Genomic DNA, 21,506 nt, shown 5'->3' with positions numbered 1-21,506 from the left:
TGAGGAGAATGAAATATGGCTAATGAGCAGACTAGAGAGGAGATGTCCAGTGTGGGGAGTTGATTAACCGTACTTTGGTTGTCTTGTATAAGTAAGATGAATCTGGGCATAAGCAATGTTAGATAGAGCCTGTTGGAAGATTAACATCACTGTTTAGTCTGCAAAGTATTTCCTTGATTCTGGGCAATAATACCTTTGAATACAAGCAGCTTTCTTATCCTCAAGGTAAAAGTGTAGCAAGCTTCCACAAGCCGTTTCACCTCATCTGAGCCCAAGGGATGTTCCCTTCATGCGTTTTTAGATCATAAGTTTTCAAACGTATCTTGTGAAGTTTTTCAAGTCTAGTTATCTTAAAGCGTATTATTTACTGGTATTGAAAACACATGATTTATTTTAAGTCCTCTCAGAAGATCAATGGGACAGGCAGCTTATTCTGGAGGCCATCATCAAGCAAGTGGAAGAAAAGAAGGTTATCAGGAGTAGTCAGCATGGATTCACCAAGGGGAAATCATGCCTGACCAATCTGATAGCTTTCTACGATGACAGGACTGGCTGGGTAGACGAAGGGAGAGCCGTGGACGTTGCCTATCTCGACTTCAGCAAGGCTTTCGACACAGTCTCCCATGATATCCTCCTGGGGAAGCTGAGGAAGTGTGGGCTGGATGAGTGGTCGGTGAAGTGGATAGAGAACTGGCTGAATGGCAGAACTCAGAGGGTTGTCATCAGCGGCGCTGAGTCTAATTTGAGGCTGGTAACTAGTGGTGTCCCTCAGGGGTCAGTACTGGGCCCAGTCTTGTTGAACTTCTTCATCAACGGCCTGGATGAAGAGTTAGAATGTACCCTCAGCAAGTTTGCTGATGACACCAAACTGGGAGGTGTGGTAGACACACCAGAAGGCTGTGCTGCCATTCAGCGTGACCTGGATAGGCTGGAAAATTGGGCAGACAGGAACCTGATGAGGTTCAACAAGGGCAAGTGCAGGGTCCTGCACCTGGGGAGGAACAACCCCATGCACCAGTACAGGCTTGGGGCGGACCTGCTGGAGAGCAGCTCTGCGGAGAGGGACCTGGGTGTCCTGGTGGACGACAGGTTGACCATGAGCCAGCAGTGTGCCCTGGCTGCCAAGAAAGCCAATGGGCTCTTGGGGTGCATCAAGAAGAGTGTGGCCAGCAGGTCAAGGGAGGTTCTCCTTCCCCTCTACACTGCCCTAGTGAGGCCTCATCTGGAGTACCCTGTCCAGTTCTGGTCTCCCCAGTTCAAGAAAGATGAAGAGCTACTGGAGAGAGTCCAGTGGAGGGCTACAAGGATGATGAGGGGACTGGAACATCTCCCCTACGAGGAGCGGCTGAGGGAGCTGGGCTTGTTCAGCCCGAAGAAGAGAAGGCTGTGAGGGGACCTAATAAATGCTTATAAATATCTGAAGGGTGGGTGTCAGGAGGATGGGGCCAAGCTCTTTTCAGTGGTGCCCAGTGACAGGACAAGGGGCAATGGGCACAAAATGAAGCACAGGAAGTTCCGTCTGAACATGAGGAAGAACTTCTTCCCTCTGAGGGTGACGGAGCACTGGCACAGGCTGCCCAGGGAGGTTGTGGATTCTCCTTCTCTGGAGATATTCAAGACCCGCCTGGACAAGGTCCTGTGCAGCCTGCTGTAGGTGACCCTGCTTCGGCAGGAGGGTTGGACTAGATGACCCACAGAGGTCCCTTCCAACCCCTACTATTCTGTGATTCTGTGATTCTGTGATTCTGTGATTCTGTAACTGGATTATTGACAAGTCCAGGAGAGGATTATAAAGAAAGTTAAGAACAGTTTTTCTGCAGCTTGTTTGAAGCATTTTTGGGCTAGTTTGGGTATCACTAACTGCTGAAGAACAAGACCAGATCCAGTTTCAGAAAGTCTTTTGCAAAGTCAATAGCATGTGTAACTGCTGTGCATCTTATGAAAACTATCTCTTGTCATATCATAGACGCGCTTTGGATGTTTCTTGGAAAATTCAGTGTGACTGGAATGGTCATGGGCACCTAAATATTTGGAAAACCAGAACAGAAGCAGTAAGTCAGTATCCTTCCCCTTACTCCACTTGCCACACTTCCTTCTTATCCCCGAGTTGTAGATGGGCTGAAGTGTAACACTGACTGATCTTGGTCATCTGTTAGTGGGAAGTGCAATAGGCACTGGATCTTCTTGAGTTTTAAAAGACTGTAGTGAGTGCTGCTTGCTGTTTAGCCAGCTAAAATTAGAAACATTGATCGGGACATCACAATGAAAAGACATTTTCCAGTCCCCACAAAGCTAGTGATGGTGAAGAGCTAGCATCCCTTCTTGAATCCCTCTGATAATTACACTTCTGGCAGAAAGTAGATAACATGATGAAGCTGCAAAATGATGAAAAGAAATTAAAAAGAACACAAGAAGGGAAGGAAAAATTCTCAAAAATCTTTGTATCGGGTCTTAAATGAACAGAAATAGTCTTCCCATCCTGCAGTTTGACTGCTTTAATTTATTACTGCATTGGAGAAAACAAAGAAGTGACTTTATCCTGTCCTCAGAGGATTAGTCTTAGTGATTTATTGTGCTGTCCATGTTTATTCTGTGGGGTTAGAAGAGAAGAGATGTTGCTCTCAACATGTCCTCTGAGCTACAGGCTCAGGTTTATCTGCCCCAGCAGAAACTGACTTCATCAAAGGAAGTGTGCACAAAGTAATGGGCTGTGCCATAGCTCGGTTAAAAGCTTTGCTCTAAAGCTCTTTAGAAAGTACTTAATCTAAGCAAACACCTAAATGCCCCTTATCAGCTGTAACTCTTCACTTGCGTAGCTGTGCTCCTCTCATCCATGTATTTTGTTCTGCCTTAAACTTCTTTCAAATAGGTAATAATATGTAAATGCGCAACATCAGCCTTGCGAAGTGTGGCAGCGGGCATTCAGCGTATATGAAAATGCCTTTTAAATATTCAGAAACTGCATTTTTTAAAGGGAAAGTCTATTCTAAAAATTAAAGTAGCAGAAAGGAGACCCCAACAAAGTGCATCACTTACATGTTACAATCAACATTACATCTGTTAGAATAAAGAAAAGAGGGAAGAAATCTTTCTCACACTGGTTTAGTCATTTCATGTGTAATCCCACTGACAATGGTCTCTATTCTGTTCTTAAGATGTTAGGAGTTGAGTGGTACTGAGAAATTAGTTTGGTCATTTGCTAAGGTATGAGAAGGAAATCAGAATCACCAGAAGGAATGAGAATTGTTTCAGCAGCCGTGTGGGTCTTACAGAAGGAAATGGGAGAAGAAATGCTTGCAGGATGAACATTTGACATGGAAGTCTGTGCCAGCTGGTTACAATAACACTGTCCCCAACTTTATTTACTGAATCTGTTTTGTGGCAGTTGAAACACACTTAGAAAATAATACCTTTCCATACTTCACAAGATAGGGTATCTAGTTCATGGAGATTCAACTTAATCTTATGGTGGCAGAATGATACAGTTGGAATTTTGCAAGGATACTTCATTAGAAACCTTCTTGTATACCTAAAATATCTGTTTCAATGAGACAAAGCAGGTAATATGAGTTTGTAAAGTTTCCACCCAGCACTGTATTTGCTCTATATTTAATTTCCCTGCAATAAAAATGAACACTGAAAATGGCAGTTGGAGAGTATCTTGAATCTAGGAAATTGTTGAGCAGCTGTATAGACTGAGCTTTTTGGTTTTTATGTCATCTAAAGCAGAAAGTAAGAGAAAATTTATGGGGGACTTATAAATGTCTTAAAGCTATGAGAAAGGAGCATTAAACTAATACATATTATGACCATTAAAAATCTGGCCTCTTGCAAAACACAAGTGACAGATTTTTCACTTGTGCATTTAGCCTTGTTATGTCCCACATAAACTCATATAGATTACACTTTCTTTATGATCAAGAACTCTGAAAATACCTTGAACAACTAGTTATTGCTGAAAATCAGTATTGCTAGAAAAGCCCTGTTGTACAAGTTGCACCAGGAAATTAGATTCTTAATAACAAATAAATAATTTCATCAAAATATCTCTTTTGGGAGTTTCTGTTTAGTCTTAAATAGATAAGTCTAATTTACAGAGACAAGCAAAATAACCTGGATACTTCAAGCAGAGAGTAGATGCAAACACAGTCACTAGATGTTCCAGGGGTAACGAAGTGGAGAACAGTCACTAAGGTCAGGCTAAAAGCGTTCATCAGATGGTGTATAACACAAGTTGTGGAAGATCACTTGTAAAAATGTCACTGGTGTTATAACTAGCTTTCAGTAACGTTCCACTTAGATCATAATAGAAAGCACTACTAGCTGTTGTGAAGCACTTATTTGGAGCTATACAATTAATAATTATCAGACACACTGCTTTTGACAGCTGTTATTATTCAGAACCTTGATAGATAGTTCCTGTTAGGAAGAATATCCAAGTACTTCTTAGAAAGAGTCCTCATTGCTTCCAGAGAATGGGCCTGAAGCCCTGTTTCTCCGAGCACAGCAGAAACAGCAGTAGGCTGTGTTGTCATCAGGCTGCTCACAGAGCTTTCTTCTCGGCTCCCACTAGGACCACACAACTCTCTGCTGTCCTCTGGGGCCACACACATCATGGGTGCTTTGATTTTCTGCCTCTAATATTGACAGGTATCACCCACCCGTGTGGTCCCAGTCTTCCCCTCTTACTCTTCTTGAATAGTTCTTGCTATATTTTGACACTGTGAGTACAATTCAGGTTCATTTGTCTCCATAGAAGAGTTTAATTTCTTCCTTCATAATTTTTAATACGATCTGTCCATTCTTACATCACAGACATGGCTGCAGGCCAGACATTTACTGTATTACAGTATAACACTGTATTAAAATCAAATTGATGCATATTTGTAAGAAGATGCAGTTGTATTTCCTATTTCTGCATTCCCAGCGTACACTGGCAGGTGTGACAAGGACAAGGCTGTGACTCTTCTGGTTTGGCCAACACTGGAGACAAAAATACACAGTGCAGAGCCCTCTCTGCAGGCACAGAGGTGAATCTCAGCTATAGCGATGGTTTTAGTTACTGAGCCCAAGATATTCAGGGATAAAGCTACAGCTTCAGTCTAAAAGAGGCAGTCTGTCTGGGGTTGTAAGAGACAGACTAGGAGACGTGTTCTCTAGATCATGTTATACCTGATACATAGGCAAATAACAAAAGCAGGGAGACATAGAAACTGTGCCTGCCCCTTTGCATAGCAGCTACTTGCTGTGGGTGCTAAAAGGGAATTGAATTTTAACTTGGAGCATCAAAAATATCTGTCTGTATTGCTCTGTTTCTTGTCTTCTGTATTCTAGGACAGGCTTCTATGTAGCAGATTTACAAAGAAAGCAGACAGTTACCTAAACTGGGGCCAATTTGTCTTGCCAGTGGAAATCATCAGAAGCACCCTCCTGTCTCCACTGACTGCATAGGGAGCGGTGGTATTTCTTTTAGGTAAACCGGCTCACTAACAACCAAAATTGCTGGAGCACATAGCATAAAACAAAACCAACAATTTTTCGTTTGTTGTTTCTAAGGAACAATATATATACGGGCTCACATACATGGGCATTCCAAGAAGAAAAATCTTATTACAGTGTGAAAAAGCCTTTTTTCATAATCACTGAACTGTTTTGTTTGACAGTGACTTCCCAGTGAACAGGGAAGGTAAAAATACCGTAATTCCACTTCCTATTGTGCAGATTATTGTTGACTGAAACTAGAAGACTAACAGTTTGATGTGGATTTAGGGTGAAAAAAATCGAGTGAAATGAAAGTGAGGATCATCTTGAAGTACAGGTTAAATATAGCTATGTCCTAATGGACAATTTCCCTTGCTCTTGGATTCCAAAAAGTGCCTTAAAACATTTTCCATTTACGCGTACCAGTTTTAACCTTCAATCCCATTCGTGAAATCTGGATCTCCAGGAGTATTAGGCCAGCCTTGCCGCTCCACAGAGTGCTGCATTAATATAAAACACAGCAAAGAATCAAGGCCCAAGGTGAGTTGTCCCCAGCCAGGGTTTGTTCTGCTGCAGGTCGGGTAAATAAATAGCCATCATCACTGAGTATCTCGGGGGCGGCGTGTTAGCTCTTTGCAAGACTCACTTCCCAGAAGCAGGGAGGCTTACAAACACCACATTTTCCTTCCAATGAAATTAGGTACTGCAGCAAGCGGACTTTCTTTAATTGCTTGATATGTCAAAGCATTTTCTAGATAGGTGTGTGTGCATTTGATTCTTCCAAGACTAAGAAACATTATTAACAAGCATTAGCAAATTCCTGTGAGGAAAGAAGGGCTCCGGAAGGTGGGTTGTATCAGAGTAGAACATTATCTGTCTTTCAGGTGGGCTTTGCTCATGATAATATGTCAGGCTTGGACATAAATTTGGAATGCTTGGTCACAGAGCTTCACTTTAGTGTTTGTAAAAGAGACATGGTCACATAAATAAACCAATGTTTTCTGTAAGTGTTGGGTAATGCACGGAGAGGAAATAGAGAAAAACAAGATATTTCCTAAATTACTTAAATTAAATCAACCAGTCTCTAGAGTTACTTAGGAAAAAACCCCATAATATTTGTGTAATCAAGTTATTCCAGAATTTTCCAAGGTTTCCTAACCAACTTCTGAAGAATCTGATATCAACTGTTTTCGGAGGAGACGATGAACTGAGCTGTACTGTGTTCTGACCTAATGTAATCTGACAGTGATTTTCTTATTCTACTGAAAGCATAAAGAAACTTGAAGAACAAAAAAGAATTTTCTGCAATCAGTTTTGCAATATAGTACATTATAAAACAGGAATATTATGCCGATTCATACAGAAAATGTTTTAGATTTTAGCTTAAAGAAAGAAAAATCCTGTGAGCACTCTCAAAAACTACATAAAGACTTTGTTTCAAATTTCTTGAAGCATATTCTGTTCCAAAAACAATTAGATCATCTGTAAGGTATGGCTGGGAAAAACTTGTATGGGAATCTTCAGGATTCTTTGAGACAAAAGGAGAAGTTGATTATATCATTTGTCAGAAAATACAGCAAAGTGTTGATTAAAAATGATTATTCTTTATCCAGATTTATCATTTTGACTACAGTACATGTCTGAAGCTTCCCGTAAAATTAGATAGTTACAACTTCACACTTCTATATGAAAAGGCTAAAAAAACCAATGTAATAAAGTAATACTATGCTACAATGCAATACAGTAATGTAATAATACAACTTAAAAAGTAACTCAAATTGAAGATATTGAATTGCAAATTATTTAAATTATTAGTGGCTAAAGCTGGAAACCATTTCATCAAGCAGAAACTGAGTATCAAATCTTATTTTTTTTCCACATTCCAACAAAACAAAAACTTTTTGAAAAAAGACCTATTAAAAAATCAAAATATATCTCTGAATTTCATTTAAATCTTGGTACAAGTAGCTGATAATAGATTTTTTCCAACTTTGAACAGTTAAAAAAAGAATTGTTGCATGCAATATTGCCTGAAAAATAGGAAGGTATGCTATGCTTTTTTGCTGTACAAACCCTAAAATATTTGAGTCAGAACTCATTGAAATCTGTATTATTTGTCCTTGTTTGTAATGAGAGTGCCTCAGATCCAATATGAATGTAAAACTATTTGATATCTCTCTAAAACAGTATCAAGCAGGATTCTGTTAGGATCTTTGGGTTTTATGGTTCATTTCAAAACTTCTCAAATTGCCTTACAGCTACATTAATACGTTCTAGGTAACTTTTCAAACTGGTTTTGTTAGGTACTTAAATCTTATCATTTTGGGAAAAATTGAATTAGTCTTGATTTGGATGGTCTTCGGGGAAGAGTACTAACTGATTACAAAATACAGGGCTTTGCAGACAATTACATTCAACTCAGTACGATAGTAATAATCTTACAGTAATAGCTATTTGCTTTGGATATTGGAGATCAGATTTCATGAACAATACATGGTAGAATGATCATTTTCAGGTCAATGTGTACTGACATTTCCTTTTCTTGGCTGTAACAGAAGAAGCAAACTAGAATATAAAATGTAAAAAACCTGAAGGAAAAGAGATATCAGACTACCAATCTTGATGTCTGGCAGACATGGGCAGATAGCATTTAATTTCTCCAGGGTCTGAGCTCTGCTTAAGTCTGAAAGGACACAGAACATGTGAGGTTGCTCACACTGTGTTTGAAATATGTAGATTTGAAGAATATTTCCAAGTGATCACATATATGGTGTAGATGATCCTGACTGCTTTTATGTGAAAATGTGGCGGTTCGCTTCCAGCCAAGGGAATCGAAATCTTGATTCTGGGCTTTTCCGAAAGAGTTGATGTTCAGTTGCTCAGATACTTCTGCTTCTGAGGAGAGCTGTGTTTGAAATGAAGCTGCTTACTATTAAATTCCATTAAAAAATGGGCAGCTGGGACAATATTATTTTGAAATGGATCTTGCTTTCTGTTTTGCATCTGCTCTGTCTTCCAAGTGATAAACCCTAAGCTATTATTTAGTGTGATAGTTCAGGCATTTTCTAGGCAAGTTCTACTTGTTTATTTGACTTTTATTGCACTGAAAAGGATTTTTAAAGTAACTGTTTTCAACTAAAATTAGTCCCATCTTTGTTTATGCATAATTTTGCTGCTGCTATTGTGAGGCCAGATCCCCACTGGGATGTACAGATCAGTTCAACTCAAGATGTAAAATTACAATATCCAGACCTTAAGCTGAACATTTTCCAGTAAACACCCTCTTAAAATTAATTGTGATCATGTCTTCACATCATCAGTTAAATGCCTCAAGAGCAGGGAGTGGGAAAGAAAGATTAAATCTGCATCGTTACATTATGCTAGTGGTCTTTACGAACACTTTAGAAATAATGAGCAGAAGAGAAAGGTGCATGGAATGTGGAAAGAGGGACAGGCCACTTGGGAAGAGTACAGAAACGTAGTGAGAGCATGCAGGGATGCGACGAGGAAGGCCAAGGCTCACCTGGAATTGAAGCTGGCAAGGGATGTCAAAAACAACAAGAAGGGCTTCTTCAGCTACATCAGCAGCAAAAGGAAGGCTAGGGACAACGTGGGGCCGCTGCTGAATGAGGCGGGTGTCCTGGTGACGGAGGATGCGGAGAAGGCAGAGCTAATGAATGCCTTCTTTGCTTCAGTCTTCAGTGCTATGACTGGCCCTCGGGAATCCCAGGCCCCGGAGGTAAGAGAAGAAGCCTACAAAGAGCACGACTTTCCCTCGGTCGAGGAGGACTGTGTGAGGGATCGCTTAAGCGATCTGGATGTCCACAAATCCATGGGCCCTGATGGAATGCACCCACGAGTGCTGAGGGAGCTGGCGGATGTCATTGCTGAGCCACTCTCCATCATCTTTGAGAGGTCCTGGAGGACAGGAGAGGTGCCCGAGGACTGGAGAAAGGCCAATGTCACTCCAATCTTCAAAAAGGGCAAGAAGGAGGACCCAGGGAACTACAGGCCGGTCAGCCTCACCTCCATCCCGGGAAAGGTGATGGAGCAGCTTATCCTGGAGGCCATCATGAAGCAAGTGGAAGAAAAGAAGGTTATCAGGAGTAGTCAGCATGGATTCACCAAGGGGAAATCATGCCTGACCAATCTGATAGCTTTCTATGATGACATGACTGGCTGGGTAGACGAAGGGAGAGCTGTGGATGTTGTCTACCTTGACTTCAGCAAGGCTTTCGACACAGTCTCCCATGATATCCTCCTGGGGAAGCTGAGGAAGTGTGGGCTGGATGAGTGGTCGGTGAAGTGGATAGAGAACTGGCTGAATGGCAGAACTCAGAGGGTTGTCATCAGCGGCGCTGAGTCTAGTTGGAGGCTGGTGACAAGTGGTGTCCCTCAGGGGTCAGTACTGGGCCCAGTCTTGTTGAACTTCTTCATCAACGACCTGGATGAAGAGTTAGAATGTACCCTCAGCAAGTTTGCTGACGACACCAAACTGGGAGGTGTGGTAGACACACCAGAAGGCTGTGCTGCCATTCAGCGTGACCTGGATAGGCTGGAAAATTGGGCAGACAGGAACCTGATGAGGTTCAACAAGGGCAAGTGCAGGGTCCTGCACCTGGGGAGGAACAACCCCATGCACCAGTACAGGCTTGGGGTGGACCTGCTGGAGAGCAGCTCTGCGGAGAGGGACCTGGGTGTCCTGGTGGACGACAGATTAACTATGAGCCAGCAGTGTGCCCTGGCTGCCAAGAAAGCCAATGGGATCCTGGGGTGCATCAAGCAGAGTGTGGCCAGCAGGACAAGGGAGGTTCTCCTTCCCCTCTACACTGCCCTGGTGAGGCCTCATCTGGAGTACTGTGTCCAGTTCTGGGCTCCCCAGTTCAAGAAAGATGAAGAGCTACTGGAGAGAGTCCAGCGGAGGGCTACAAGGATGGTGAGGGGACTGGAGCATCTCCCCTACGAGAAGAGGTTGAGGGAACTGGGCTTGTTCAGCCTGAAGAAGAGAAGGCTGCGAGGGGACCTTATAAATGCCTACAAATATCTGAAGGGTGGGTGTCAGGAGGATGGGGCCAAGCTCTTTTCAGTGGTGCCCAGTGACAGGACAAGGGGCAATGGGCACAAACTGAGGCACAGGAAGTTCCGTCTGAACATGAGGAGGAACTTCTTCTCTCTGAGGGTGACGGAGCACTGGCACAGGCTGCCCAGGGAGGTTGTGGATTCTCCTTCTCTGGAGATATTCAAGACCCGCCTGGACAAGGTCCTGTGCAGCCTACTGTAGGTGACCCTGCTTCGGCGGGGGGGTTGGACTAGATGACCCACAGAGGTCCCTTCCAACCCCTACTATTCTGTGATTCTGTGATTCTGTGATTCTGTAATGTAGAATTCCATTCTGTCTTAATAAAATACACATGTAATAAATAAATAAAAGCAAATAATAACAATAAAATAATAAAATGTTAAATTATTCTTCTCTGACTGTCATCTTGCCTTTACCAGTACATTGCACTCCTGTGAGAATGCTTCCTGTGGTACTCAGGGTTTAATGTGTAGATGCAGCAGAAAATTCTGCAGCATCGTCCTGGGCATATGTCATGAACTCCTTTGGATCCCCATTTAAAAACCTTAGTTCAAAATTTAGTATCCACTGTAGATTATTCATGACACCATATTAATTTCAACACTGTCTAACCACTTTTTAATACTTTTCTCCATGGTACCAAGCATGAAAGGATAGCTTGTGTGTTTTGAAATTCTAAAAGCTGACATAGTCTATATTAAAAGTATGATCATACCAACAGATTCAAAAGCATTCAAATAATGTTATTAAGGCCCAAATGCCCAAATTCTTTCATATTTCCCAGTATATCTGTGTTAAATTTCCTGCAATATATTCCATCGATTCAGTTATGACAGATAGTAGAGGTATAGTAAATTATTTGCTGGGTAAAGACACGAACAATTTACATGTGTTTTGTTCTTTCCAAGGGATGCCGTATCATCCTTACTTTCTCTAAATATGCATCTTGCATGAAAAACAAACAAAAAATTGCCAGTTGACATGTCTTAGCTGAATTATAGTTGATCTGAACTATGTTACCATTTGTACTGAATTGCAAAGTTGCAGGCAAAGATTAATAACTCACCTGAATTAGAATGCCATATAATGTAGCAAACGCTTAATACTGAACAAGGAAATAAATACATTAAAATGTTCACTGGAAGAATAACCTAGATAAAACTGTGAGTTGTTATTTTCTGTGCTGATTGTGGCTGTGGCTTTCTCAGAGGCACAGCATCCCTTCATGATTTATAGCTATAAAAACATTATAATGTCATTCCCAGCAAGTAGCAGGTAGTCCCCTGAATCTGATAGTGGCAAAAATTTATACTGTGAAGTCTGGTTTTATGTTGTTCAACTGTATAATCTCCTGATTTTTTTTCCTGTGGATACTGGTAAGGAGTTTTTGTTAACACTCATACACTTTTATTTTGGCTGCCATCTTTCATGACACCGATTACACAGAGATTAAGTGCTCACTATTCTCTTCTTTGTGCATTATTAACCTCACAAATGGCAACATGAAAGACCTACCACACATAGGACAGACACTAAGTGTTCACAGTGAGAAGGTCTGAGTGACAGTTCTGTTAAAGTAAATCAAAAGAAATTGTCTGAAAACAATTCTTTATATGCTAGGGCATCCATAAGACTAATTCTGAGGTCTCTATATAGGGTAACCAGGTGGAAGGGTATTACCTATAGATTTAAATATGATATTGGGCAAATATTGGACATATATTACACTTTAATGTATCTTTACATTTTATAAAAATGAGGGAATTTCCATTAAGACTTTAGGAAGCTTAAGTCTTTAATAAGACTTCATTAAAACTTTATTGTGAAGAAATAATTCATGAATTTTGAGAAAGTCTGGAAGCGACTACTGTGACTTTGACATCTCATGAAGTATTGCCATGTGACGTGCAATTAAAGCAATAGCTGTTATTTTTCAGCCTTTGCTCTTGGGCATACACTTCTATTGAGTGATTTTGCTCTTCAACAGCTCAAGTAAATCCTCTTCATAAGTTCTTACCTGCTGTTTTCCTGGGAATGTACGTTGCAAAGTGCCAAGTAAAACTTGGAGGTGCTGAGCAGTTTCTTCCCCAACTGACAGAAATAGGAATTGCAGTAGTTCAGTACACTTAGTTTTTCTTGCTTGATGATCTCATTGTGCTTTTTTTTCCTGGTGATATTGCATGTGTTCCTGTTATTCCCCAAACGGCCCAGTTATGAAACAGTGGCTTTCTTAAAAACTATTTCAAAGAAACCGTAAAACACTCCAATCATTATAGCATCATGATGCTCATTCCAGCTGAATTTTCTCTAAATTTTAGGTCTTACACTATTTTCACAAAAGAGATTGTTTGTTAGTGCATAGTTATGTGAGAAACATTTGCAAATTTAGAAGTAGCTTATTCATATGTTTATAACATGTTAATCCTTCTTCTCTGTGGATGTGGGCAGTCAGTCTGAAATAAAAGAATGACTCTACGCTAGGTCTTGAATTGAGTTTGAACAGTTTGAGTAATAAGATCTCACATGAAAAAGGTGTGAAAAAAGTGCCTGCTTGCTGATATTAAGGAAGTACAGAGAAAATACTTTGCATTTTTGGTAATGAAGTTTGGTAATGATGTACAAAGATACAGAGTAGTCAGTCTGCAGCTCTGTGTCTCCTTCTGAACGCCAAGAGGAATCCCACTGAAATACATTAATAATTTGATTTATTAATAATAATGTGCTTTGATCTAAAATGAGCTTTATCCACCTACCTATGTAATGTTATGCATATACCTATAAGTTGTGACTGTAAGGGACCTTTCCTTGGGGACTCATTGCTGCCAAACCAAAAGGACATGCTAATAGAAGTATTAAGTCTTAAAAAGTCCATAAGGTTTTAAAGATGATACGGGTAATTTTTCTGATGATAAAGAACCATACGATTGTCTAGCAGTAGTGCTTGTACTATAGTTGTTCCTTAGTCTGTGGAAGCATAAAGGGTTTTCTGTTCATTTCAGTTTGGGTTTTTTTATGTCATTTTATTCCTGAAAGACGAGCATGGATAGAGTAGAGAGCCAGAGATGTACATCTACAAATAGAAACTGGGAATTAGAGACACAAGGAAGAGCCTAGAACTCTTCTTACTTGCTCAAGTGCTAGCTTTCTGCTTCCTTCCAATCCCAAACCGCCTCAGGTCAGGAGCAAGCATGTCTGGAATATCGTTCAAAGATTCCAGAGGAGCAGTGTTGGTTTTGGTACTGCAGACAGGCCCTGTTGTTTTATGAGGGTGCAGTTTTCAGAAGTACTGTGGGGTCTCAGGCAATCCCTCTTTCTGAGCACTTCGCATGAGAGCTGGGGAACGACTCCTAAGAACTGCTGCTTTGTACAACAGCTCCAAGGTTGCCTTAGCGCAAGCCTGTGATCTTATACACTGCTTGTGTCAGACACGCCAGATTACAAATGCACAGTAAATGTGGGACAGTCCTGTGTTGGAGCGTTAGGCTGCATGTTAGCTACATGGTGGCAGGCACAAGGCAAAAAAGAGCAAGCAGGAGGTAAAGAGGACGTTAGGATGATCTGATTAATGCTAGAGCAAAGGATTTCTAGAACTGTGTGGAAAGCAAGGTGGTGAAAAGCAAACTCCCGTACATCGGTCATGTTCATCGCACACATTCATGATTAGAATCTATTTGCATGGGACAGATAAGTACCATTTACCTGAACAAGTGCAAGGACAGTGCCATTTAGTGTTGCTGACCAGTCACCTCAATGGATAGAAGGCTAGATTGTTTCTTAGTTACTAGATAATGGGCTGAACAGAACCCCATGAAATTAACCTTTAAGATGACACAGTAAAAGGAAATGAGTCATTCCAGGCAATGTTCATCACTGTGTGAGTACCAAGCTTGCTAAATTAGTTCTGTCATATTGTGGGTGAAATGGAATCATTCCATATCATTCATACATTTGCTTCTCATACAGACAGTTTTGGGACCGCTAAACAGAAATAAGCATTATGTCTAAATAAAGCAAAGTTTGGTATTACATTTACTGATTATGCTTTCCAAATGGGTCTGAAGTGACTGATTAGACAGAACTGAGAGATCACGAGACGTGTGAAAGAAAGGACAAAAGGAAGCAAAATTCTAGGCAAGGACTTTCATGACTGGTGCTAATGGAGAAGTAGAAACAGTTTTAGTTTTAGACAATGCTAAAGAAAGAAAAGACAATCTTTCATCTTCTTACTCACAGACCACTGTACTATTCTTAGAAATATCAGCCTATCTCAGTGATAGTAATAGCTCTGCAATTCACACAGTGGAAGCTGACTGATTAGTGGAAAAGTAGAGGCTTTCTTCTGATTGAGTAGCAGTAGAGAACACGAGACAAGAAAAGCACGTCCCACTGTTTAGGAAAGATTGAAGATCCAAAGTAGGATCTGAAAATATCTTCAAGTGCCACAGTGACCCTTGTTGAGCATGATGCAAATAGACTGGTAGATATGATAAAAACAGCTTTACACCAGATGAGCAGTTAGTTAAACCTGGGCTGAAGAACACACTTCCCTATCGGGATGAATACCTGCCAGTGATGCACACTGACGGGCTCTAATGCCATCTCAGAGGTTCTGCCTCTGAGTGGATACTGTCCGGGAGAGGACAGCTACCAGCAGATAAATGCTTGTTTCTGTTGCCTACAGTTTCCATACATATGGAAAAATTTGGTGCCACCTAATGGACAACCCCCACCATACCGAATTTCAAGTGTATTAAACTCTGTACAGGAATGCTTTTTCAAGGCCTGTTACCTATATTTGTTAATACTTCACACTAAGAATTTCTAATTCAGTATGTTTAATTATATATCTTGGGATGTAATATGCATCATTTAGAGAAGAAAATTTACTAAGCCCCACAGGTAATACAAGGATTTCTGTGTTTGCTGGCTTTAAATTTATGAACTGGGGTCATCGCACAGCTTCCTTGATTTCAGCAGCATAACAACACTTTAAACTAAATGATTGCACCCAAGTGCTCTGATGTGTTTACAGGTGAAATTTAACTAACTATTTTGTTAAAATGAGATAGATTATTCTAGACCATTCTTAAACAAGTTTACTGCTGTAGCTCCATGGACATAGCTACTTCTCTTAGTAAAAATCATGACTACGACAACAAAGCTTTGCTTTAGACAATGGAGTTTATATCAGCATGTGTACACTTTCAAAGTACACTAGCTAAAAGGACCTGGACTATACCACCACCAGTACAATGTCTGTTATAATGAACAATACTGCAAACAACTGTTCTTTCAAAAGCTGTTAGTGATGACCTGGTTGTATGTCATGTACTTCAGAAAGTAAAACAGGCAACAAACCCATAAAAGTATCTCTATTTGATCAGACAAACCATCTAGCATGTCCCAGAAACAGTAATTTAAACATATATATCTATGATATATGTACAGGCATACATGTATATGTGTCTGCATGATGTATGTTTGTACACATGCACACACACACACACATAGTCATATACGTAGCTATATGGTCATATATACAACTATGACATAGACTGTATGACTCAGGACCTCCCTAGGCAAGGGTACAGCAAGATATCTTCTGTTTAGTATTCCATGGGGGATTTTTCCTGCATGCTCTTGTCTAGTCTACCCTTAGACTTCAAGCATAAAGGCCTTCTACAGAGCAACCACATGTTCTGTCACACAAGATCTCCTTTTGCTTGTTTGAGCCTGTCCTCCTGCTAGCATCACTCATAGCTAGAACATGAGCATTAGTATTAGAATTGCGATTCGAACATCATGCCTGGTTCTCAAATGTCACTGAATTCAATGGAAGAACAAGTAAAATCATGCTCAGTTTGATGAACTTCAATTTGTGAAAACACATGCTTTGAAGGGGTGCATATATGAATGAAACCAAGATTCCATCTGCAGTTTGCATTTATAGATCTTCAGGATGCATAGTGGGTTCAGTTCTTTTTATTTGCCTGTGAAGAGAGAGCTACACATTACGATTAGGAGCGGTCCTGCAGACCTCCAGGCAGCCGGCAAAGATGAAATACTATAGGCATTTGTATTTTTATTTCCTCTGAGCCTTTGGAAAGAACTCGGAAAAGAGACTGGGCTTTTTATTATTCTCTTTAAAATTTATTGTATATATTCAACACAGTATTTATTATCACCTGTAAAATCAATTAAGTTAGATTAATCTCGTTCATCACTTTTAGAGAAAATAATTATTAGTTTTGGTGAAGATAAAGAAATGCCTTTGAAATGGTGATGAGTTGATAGGCAATTTAGCAATTTCTTGAATATTTTATATCTAAGGAGAATTGCTCAAACTTTTTCATTTCTAAAGCATACAACATCATTAGTGCTTTACTCTTTTATGGTATTCAGTATGTTTGTGGAATTTATAGTTTCAGTTGGCATTTTTTACTGCTTGCATATATGTTTACCTTATTTCCACCAATAGTTACATAACTCACAATATTTCACAGCTGCAGTTTCTCAGTTTTGAGGGGAAGGAGCATTTGCTGAAACTTTTTCTAGAAGAAAGAAAACATGTAATTTTTATTCAGTTAAATACAGTGCCTATTTTTATTCCTTTTGCCGGGGAAAGAAATTTAGTGGTTTGATGTAAAGCAGCAGAGATGATTGTTTTATTCTCTTACATTGTTTGACACTAATAAACTTAAAATATCAGTCCTGGGAAAAAGATTTTGACCAGTGCAATAACTTTGGTGACATGAAAGCAGTCTTAAAAGATTAAATAGTGAGATGATCAAACTCCTTTGTCCTTGCTGACCCATAATATATATTGGGGCTTGAGTCTACAGAGTTGAAATGTCAGTTTAACACTTCGGCAGTTTAAAAATAATGCTTGGGCCACGTTTTCAAAGGAGAATAGGCCATTGCAATACCCAGCGAAGATAAAGTGAGGATGAGGTGCTGAGAATTCAGTAACACTTCAGTGTTTAAATGTGGTTTTGATGTGTAATTAAGATGCAAATGTTTTAAGAAATAGGGGCAGAGGTTGTTGTAGGGCTAGCAAGTAGTTGCTAAGTTGAGACTGTGAGAGCACCAAAATAGACAGGCTTATTACTCCTGTTGCTACAGGTCAAGAGATTGCCTGTATAGGCAGTAATTATTGCTGCACAGTAGCAGAAACAGCAGGATGGGTACTTGCACCACACCATTGGCACGCAGCACTCGGGCTGGGGGTGCATCCATCCTTCCAGCACCTTCCCTGCCCCTACCTAGACACAGTTTCATCAAGCCCATCACCTCATCCTTTGATGCAAGAATTCTTAAACTGCATCTTGTAGGCTTTATTATTCCCAGCGAGTTTTGAAGTACTCCATTACTTCAGAGGAAGAGCTCCAAAGCGCCTTCAGGAGACCTGAAAATAAGCCCTGAAACTACCAGCCCTGTCCTCCTTTTGCTTGTCATCAGCTGCAAGCAGGGTCTTCTTGTGGTTGTTGTCATCCTTGGGGTAACAGAGTCTTCTCACCTGGAGAAACTGCTTTCCCTGGAAGGGCATGAACAATATTTCTACAGCTGTAGTCGTCAGTAAGGGAAAGTGGTATCATATACTTGGTTTTTTTGTCTTTCTGATGTTTACATGGTGAATTCAGTATGTTAATGGTGATCAGAAGAAACACACAAGTATACAGGGACTGGCTGGTAAGAAAACATTTGTTTTAGTGTAGATAATGAGAAGAAATAGAAGCTGCTGGTAATTAGTACACATGCCAAACCTAGTTTGAGCTTGCTCTTATCTTCAAGGGTTTAAAATAAATGAATAAATAAATACACTGGATTACTAAAGCCAGCAGGCAGTAAATGTAACGTGGTTGGCTATTCTGACTGGTTTATCCTTAATTGCCCTCTACTTGTCACAGCTGAGACCACGAACGCCTGCGTGCAGGGGACCCGGATATAGAGTTTTGTTTGATGCCAATGGAGAGTGGAGTCCTTGCCCTGCCCAGTTCTCTCCCACTCACTGACTCCCAGCCCAGTGGGATGTTCAGGAGGTCTCACCTTCCCTTCAGTATCCACTGCCTGGGATGGTCGGGCAGGACATCATTTTGGCTCCTGCTGTGACACTGCTCCCAGGTGCCCATTTCAGACATCCCCTGCTGTGGTCCCTGGATGGCCTCTGGCACTCAGCTCCATCCATTTCCTGGATCTCCAGGGTCTGCCCCACTTCCCACAATTATCCTCCAACCAGCATCTTCACCTTCTTCTTTCCAGACCCTCTTCTTCTTTCCAAGGCCATTTCTTTTTGTTAACCACCTGCTCTTCTTTCTGGACCAACTAGCCCACCGGTTTCCTCAATCAAAACTGTCTATGTGCAGAAGCACATCGCATGATCAGTCTGCTAACTGGCGATTCTGTCTCATTTCTCATGACTAACTGTAGGGCTCAGGAAGGGTCACTTTCCTTTAGTCCAGGTGTTATCAATATTTCAAACCAGATCATACTGGTTGCAGTTGGCAAGTAGTCACTTCTACCAAAGAGTTCAGAAGTTCAGTTTCAAATGTTCATACACACACATGCACCCTAGTATCTACCTCCTGTTAGCATTCACAATTTAAGCTATTATTGCCTATGATAATGCTAAGTAGTTTTTCTAGTTCCATTAAAACCAAGAAAAAAGAACCACTCATTTACCATATAAACTGCCGTCAAGAAAGTGCCACTGTAAGGGATTTGCTATTGAAATTGCTATTGAAGCTCTTCCATGAAGAAGAAACTCATGCACATGTCAAAAAAGTGATCCAATGTCTCGTGGGAATAATGTAAATCCAACTTTTCAATCAGAATTTGATATCAATAGAGTATGGTGCAGTTAAACAGGAACATACTTGTGCTACTATTATATTACTTTACTCCTTTCTGATAGCTTCTCTCCTATCCTATCTGGCATAAAGTTGATTAGTTCTTGGTCTTCACAGATTGTTTTTTCTGTTTTTGTGGATAATGTTTCTCATATTGAGTTCTTTATCTGTGACTTAAGTTCCAAAAGCTTATTATAATACAATAAAAAGCTTATTATAATATAAATAACAGTAAAAGCAATACAGCCTATTCTTAACATCTTATGTGAGTACTCATGTAAGTTGATTAGGTATCTATCTGCCAGATAATCACTGTTGTATCTTGGAGGTACAATATACCTTCAGTAAGTGTGCATTCAAATATCTTCTAGAGAACCCTACAGAGAATGACATGACCATGAGCCTCATGCTGTATCATTTATTTACAAGACTATTTCTTTCTTCATGCGTGGATTCTATGTTTATTATAATGGACCTATTTGTGAAAATATCGCTACTACCTTGATCAAGTACTGCAGATCAAATTTGTGTATATAGATACATTGATAAAAAAACTTTGTGTGATGGTTACAAGTATGTGGGAGATGTGTAAACATCAGCAGAATTACAAACTAAGGTAGTGAGAAGAGTATTAAATATTTAAAATTATTTAATTTAATATTAAATTTGATTATTTAATTTGAAAATATTTAATTATTTATTTTTTTAAAAAAGGCAATTTTAGTTGCATATCAAGGACCAATCTCATTGAGATATATGGCAATTGTCAATGAGGCTCATTTCACTTTCCCTGATTCATGTTGCAGATTTGCAAGTGCGGTTTAATCCTGGTAGGCAGCTAAGCCCCACACAGCCACTTGCTCACTCCCCTGCAGTGAGATGGGGGAGAGATGGCCAAAACCACAGCCAAAACCAGTACAGCAAGTTGAACTGCATTCATAAACATGACCATGCACAAGTTTCCATTCCCATTTGATTAGATCTCTCTGACTCTACTCGTAAGACTGTGGGTAGAAACCTGCCAAATTTTTCTGATTCCTACTTCCTAGCTCAGGTTGTGCCAAGACAGTGAGTAATGCTTGACCTCCCAAGACCAGCTAGTTTGGGAACTGGAAACACTGCTCTGGGCAGCCTTAGCATCATATGAGGGAGCCTAGCTGCTCTGTGAACTCAGCAGTGAGACTGGACTACCATTAATGTTACTTGGCAGATGTTCCAAAAAAATGGGGTTTGTGCCTAATTTTATCACGGAACTTGAAAGTAAGAATATTTATTGAAAACAGAAAGCCTGCATTTTTTCATCTTTGCTATTAAGAATGCTAGCTGTTGCAAACTGGTAACTTTTAGTGTCTCTCATTTGTCTAGCAGATACATAGCCTATGCTGCGTAAAGCTGAATAATTATAACATTTTTCACTTTACGAATGCGTTACAGAGATATGAAAGTTTAAGAATAAACACCCAACCCTTCATGCTATCATATGAAGTGTTATCTCCTGCAACTCTATTCATGTTAGCAAGCTTTCTGATGCACAGACACACTCGGCTTTTCTAATAGCACTTGTTACTGGCAAATCTCAAATTTAATGTACCATACCATTATCCTTCCACCATGCCTTTTTAACACATAAAGAAAATGAGGCACAAAGGGGCTAACTGGCCTACCTGTGGTGGTCACCTGGCTAGCTGTAGCAGAACCAGAACTACATCTCAGTCTCTGAGGCCACCCCATTAAGCCTCTTCACTTGAGGTACACTATCTTAGTTCATTCTTCTCATTCTTGATAAGGTACAGCTACCAATTTGCGAAATTGAGAAAAAAACCCACACCCATTCCCGTTTCTGGGATAGATTTATAATTTTAGATGACAAATGAGGATATCAATGCACATATTTTTAGGTGTCTGAAAAGGAAGTACCTTACCTAAGCTTGTATTATGGGCCCCTTTACTAACCGCAAATGAAAGGAGGTTACCCCGAGGGATGTGATTCATCTCATTCTAAATAGGTGTCCCTTCAGATGGACCATCTTACGAGGAGCCTGTCTCTCTTCATTCATTAACTACTCAAATTCCTAGACAGATGCCAAGGCAAGACACTT

The 21,506-nt window shown here is 40.3% G+C and overlaps 1 protein-coding gene across 11 annotated transcripts in view; it reads left to right on the top strand.

Annotated features, from left to right (window-relative positions):
- PCLO (piccolo presynaptic cytomatrix protein) overlaps positions 1-21,506 on the top strand; it is a 400,793-nt gene that overhangs the window by 273,396 nt on the left and 105,891 nt on the right. The gene's annotated exons all lie outside the window — the stretch shown is intronic.

This window comes from Opisthocomus hoazin, chromosome 8, assembly GCF_030867145.1.
Source record: "Opisthocomus hoazin isolate bOpiHoa1 chromosome 8, bOpiHoa1.hap1, whole genome shotgun sequence".
In the NCBI taxonomy this organism is placed as follows: Eukaryota; Metazoa; Chordata; class Aves; order Opisthocomiformes; family Opisthocomidae; genus Opisthocomus; species Opisthocomus hoazin.
This window is presented reverse-complemented; position numbering and strand designations above follow the sequence as displayed.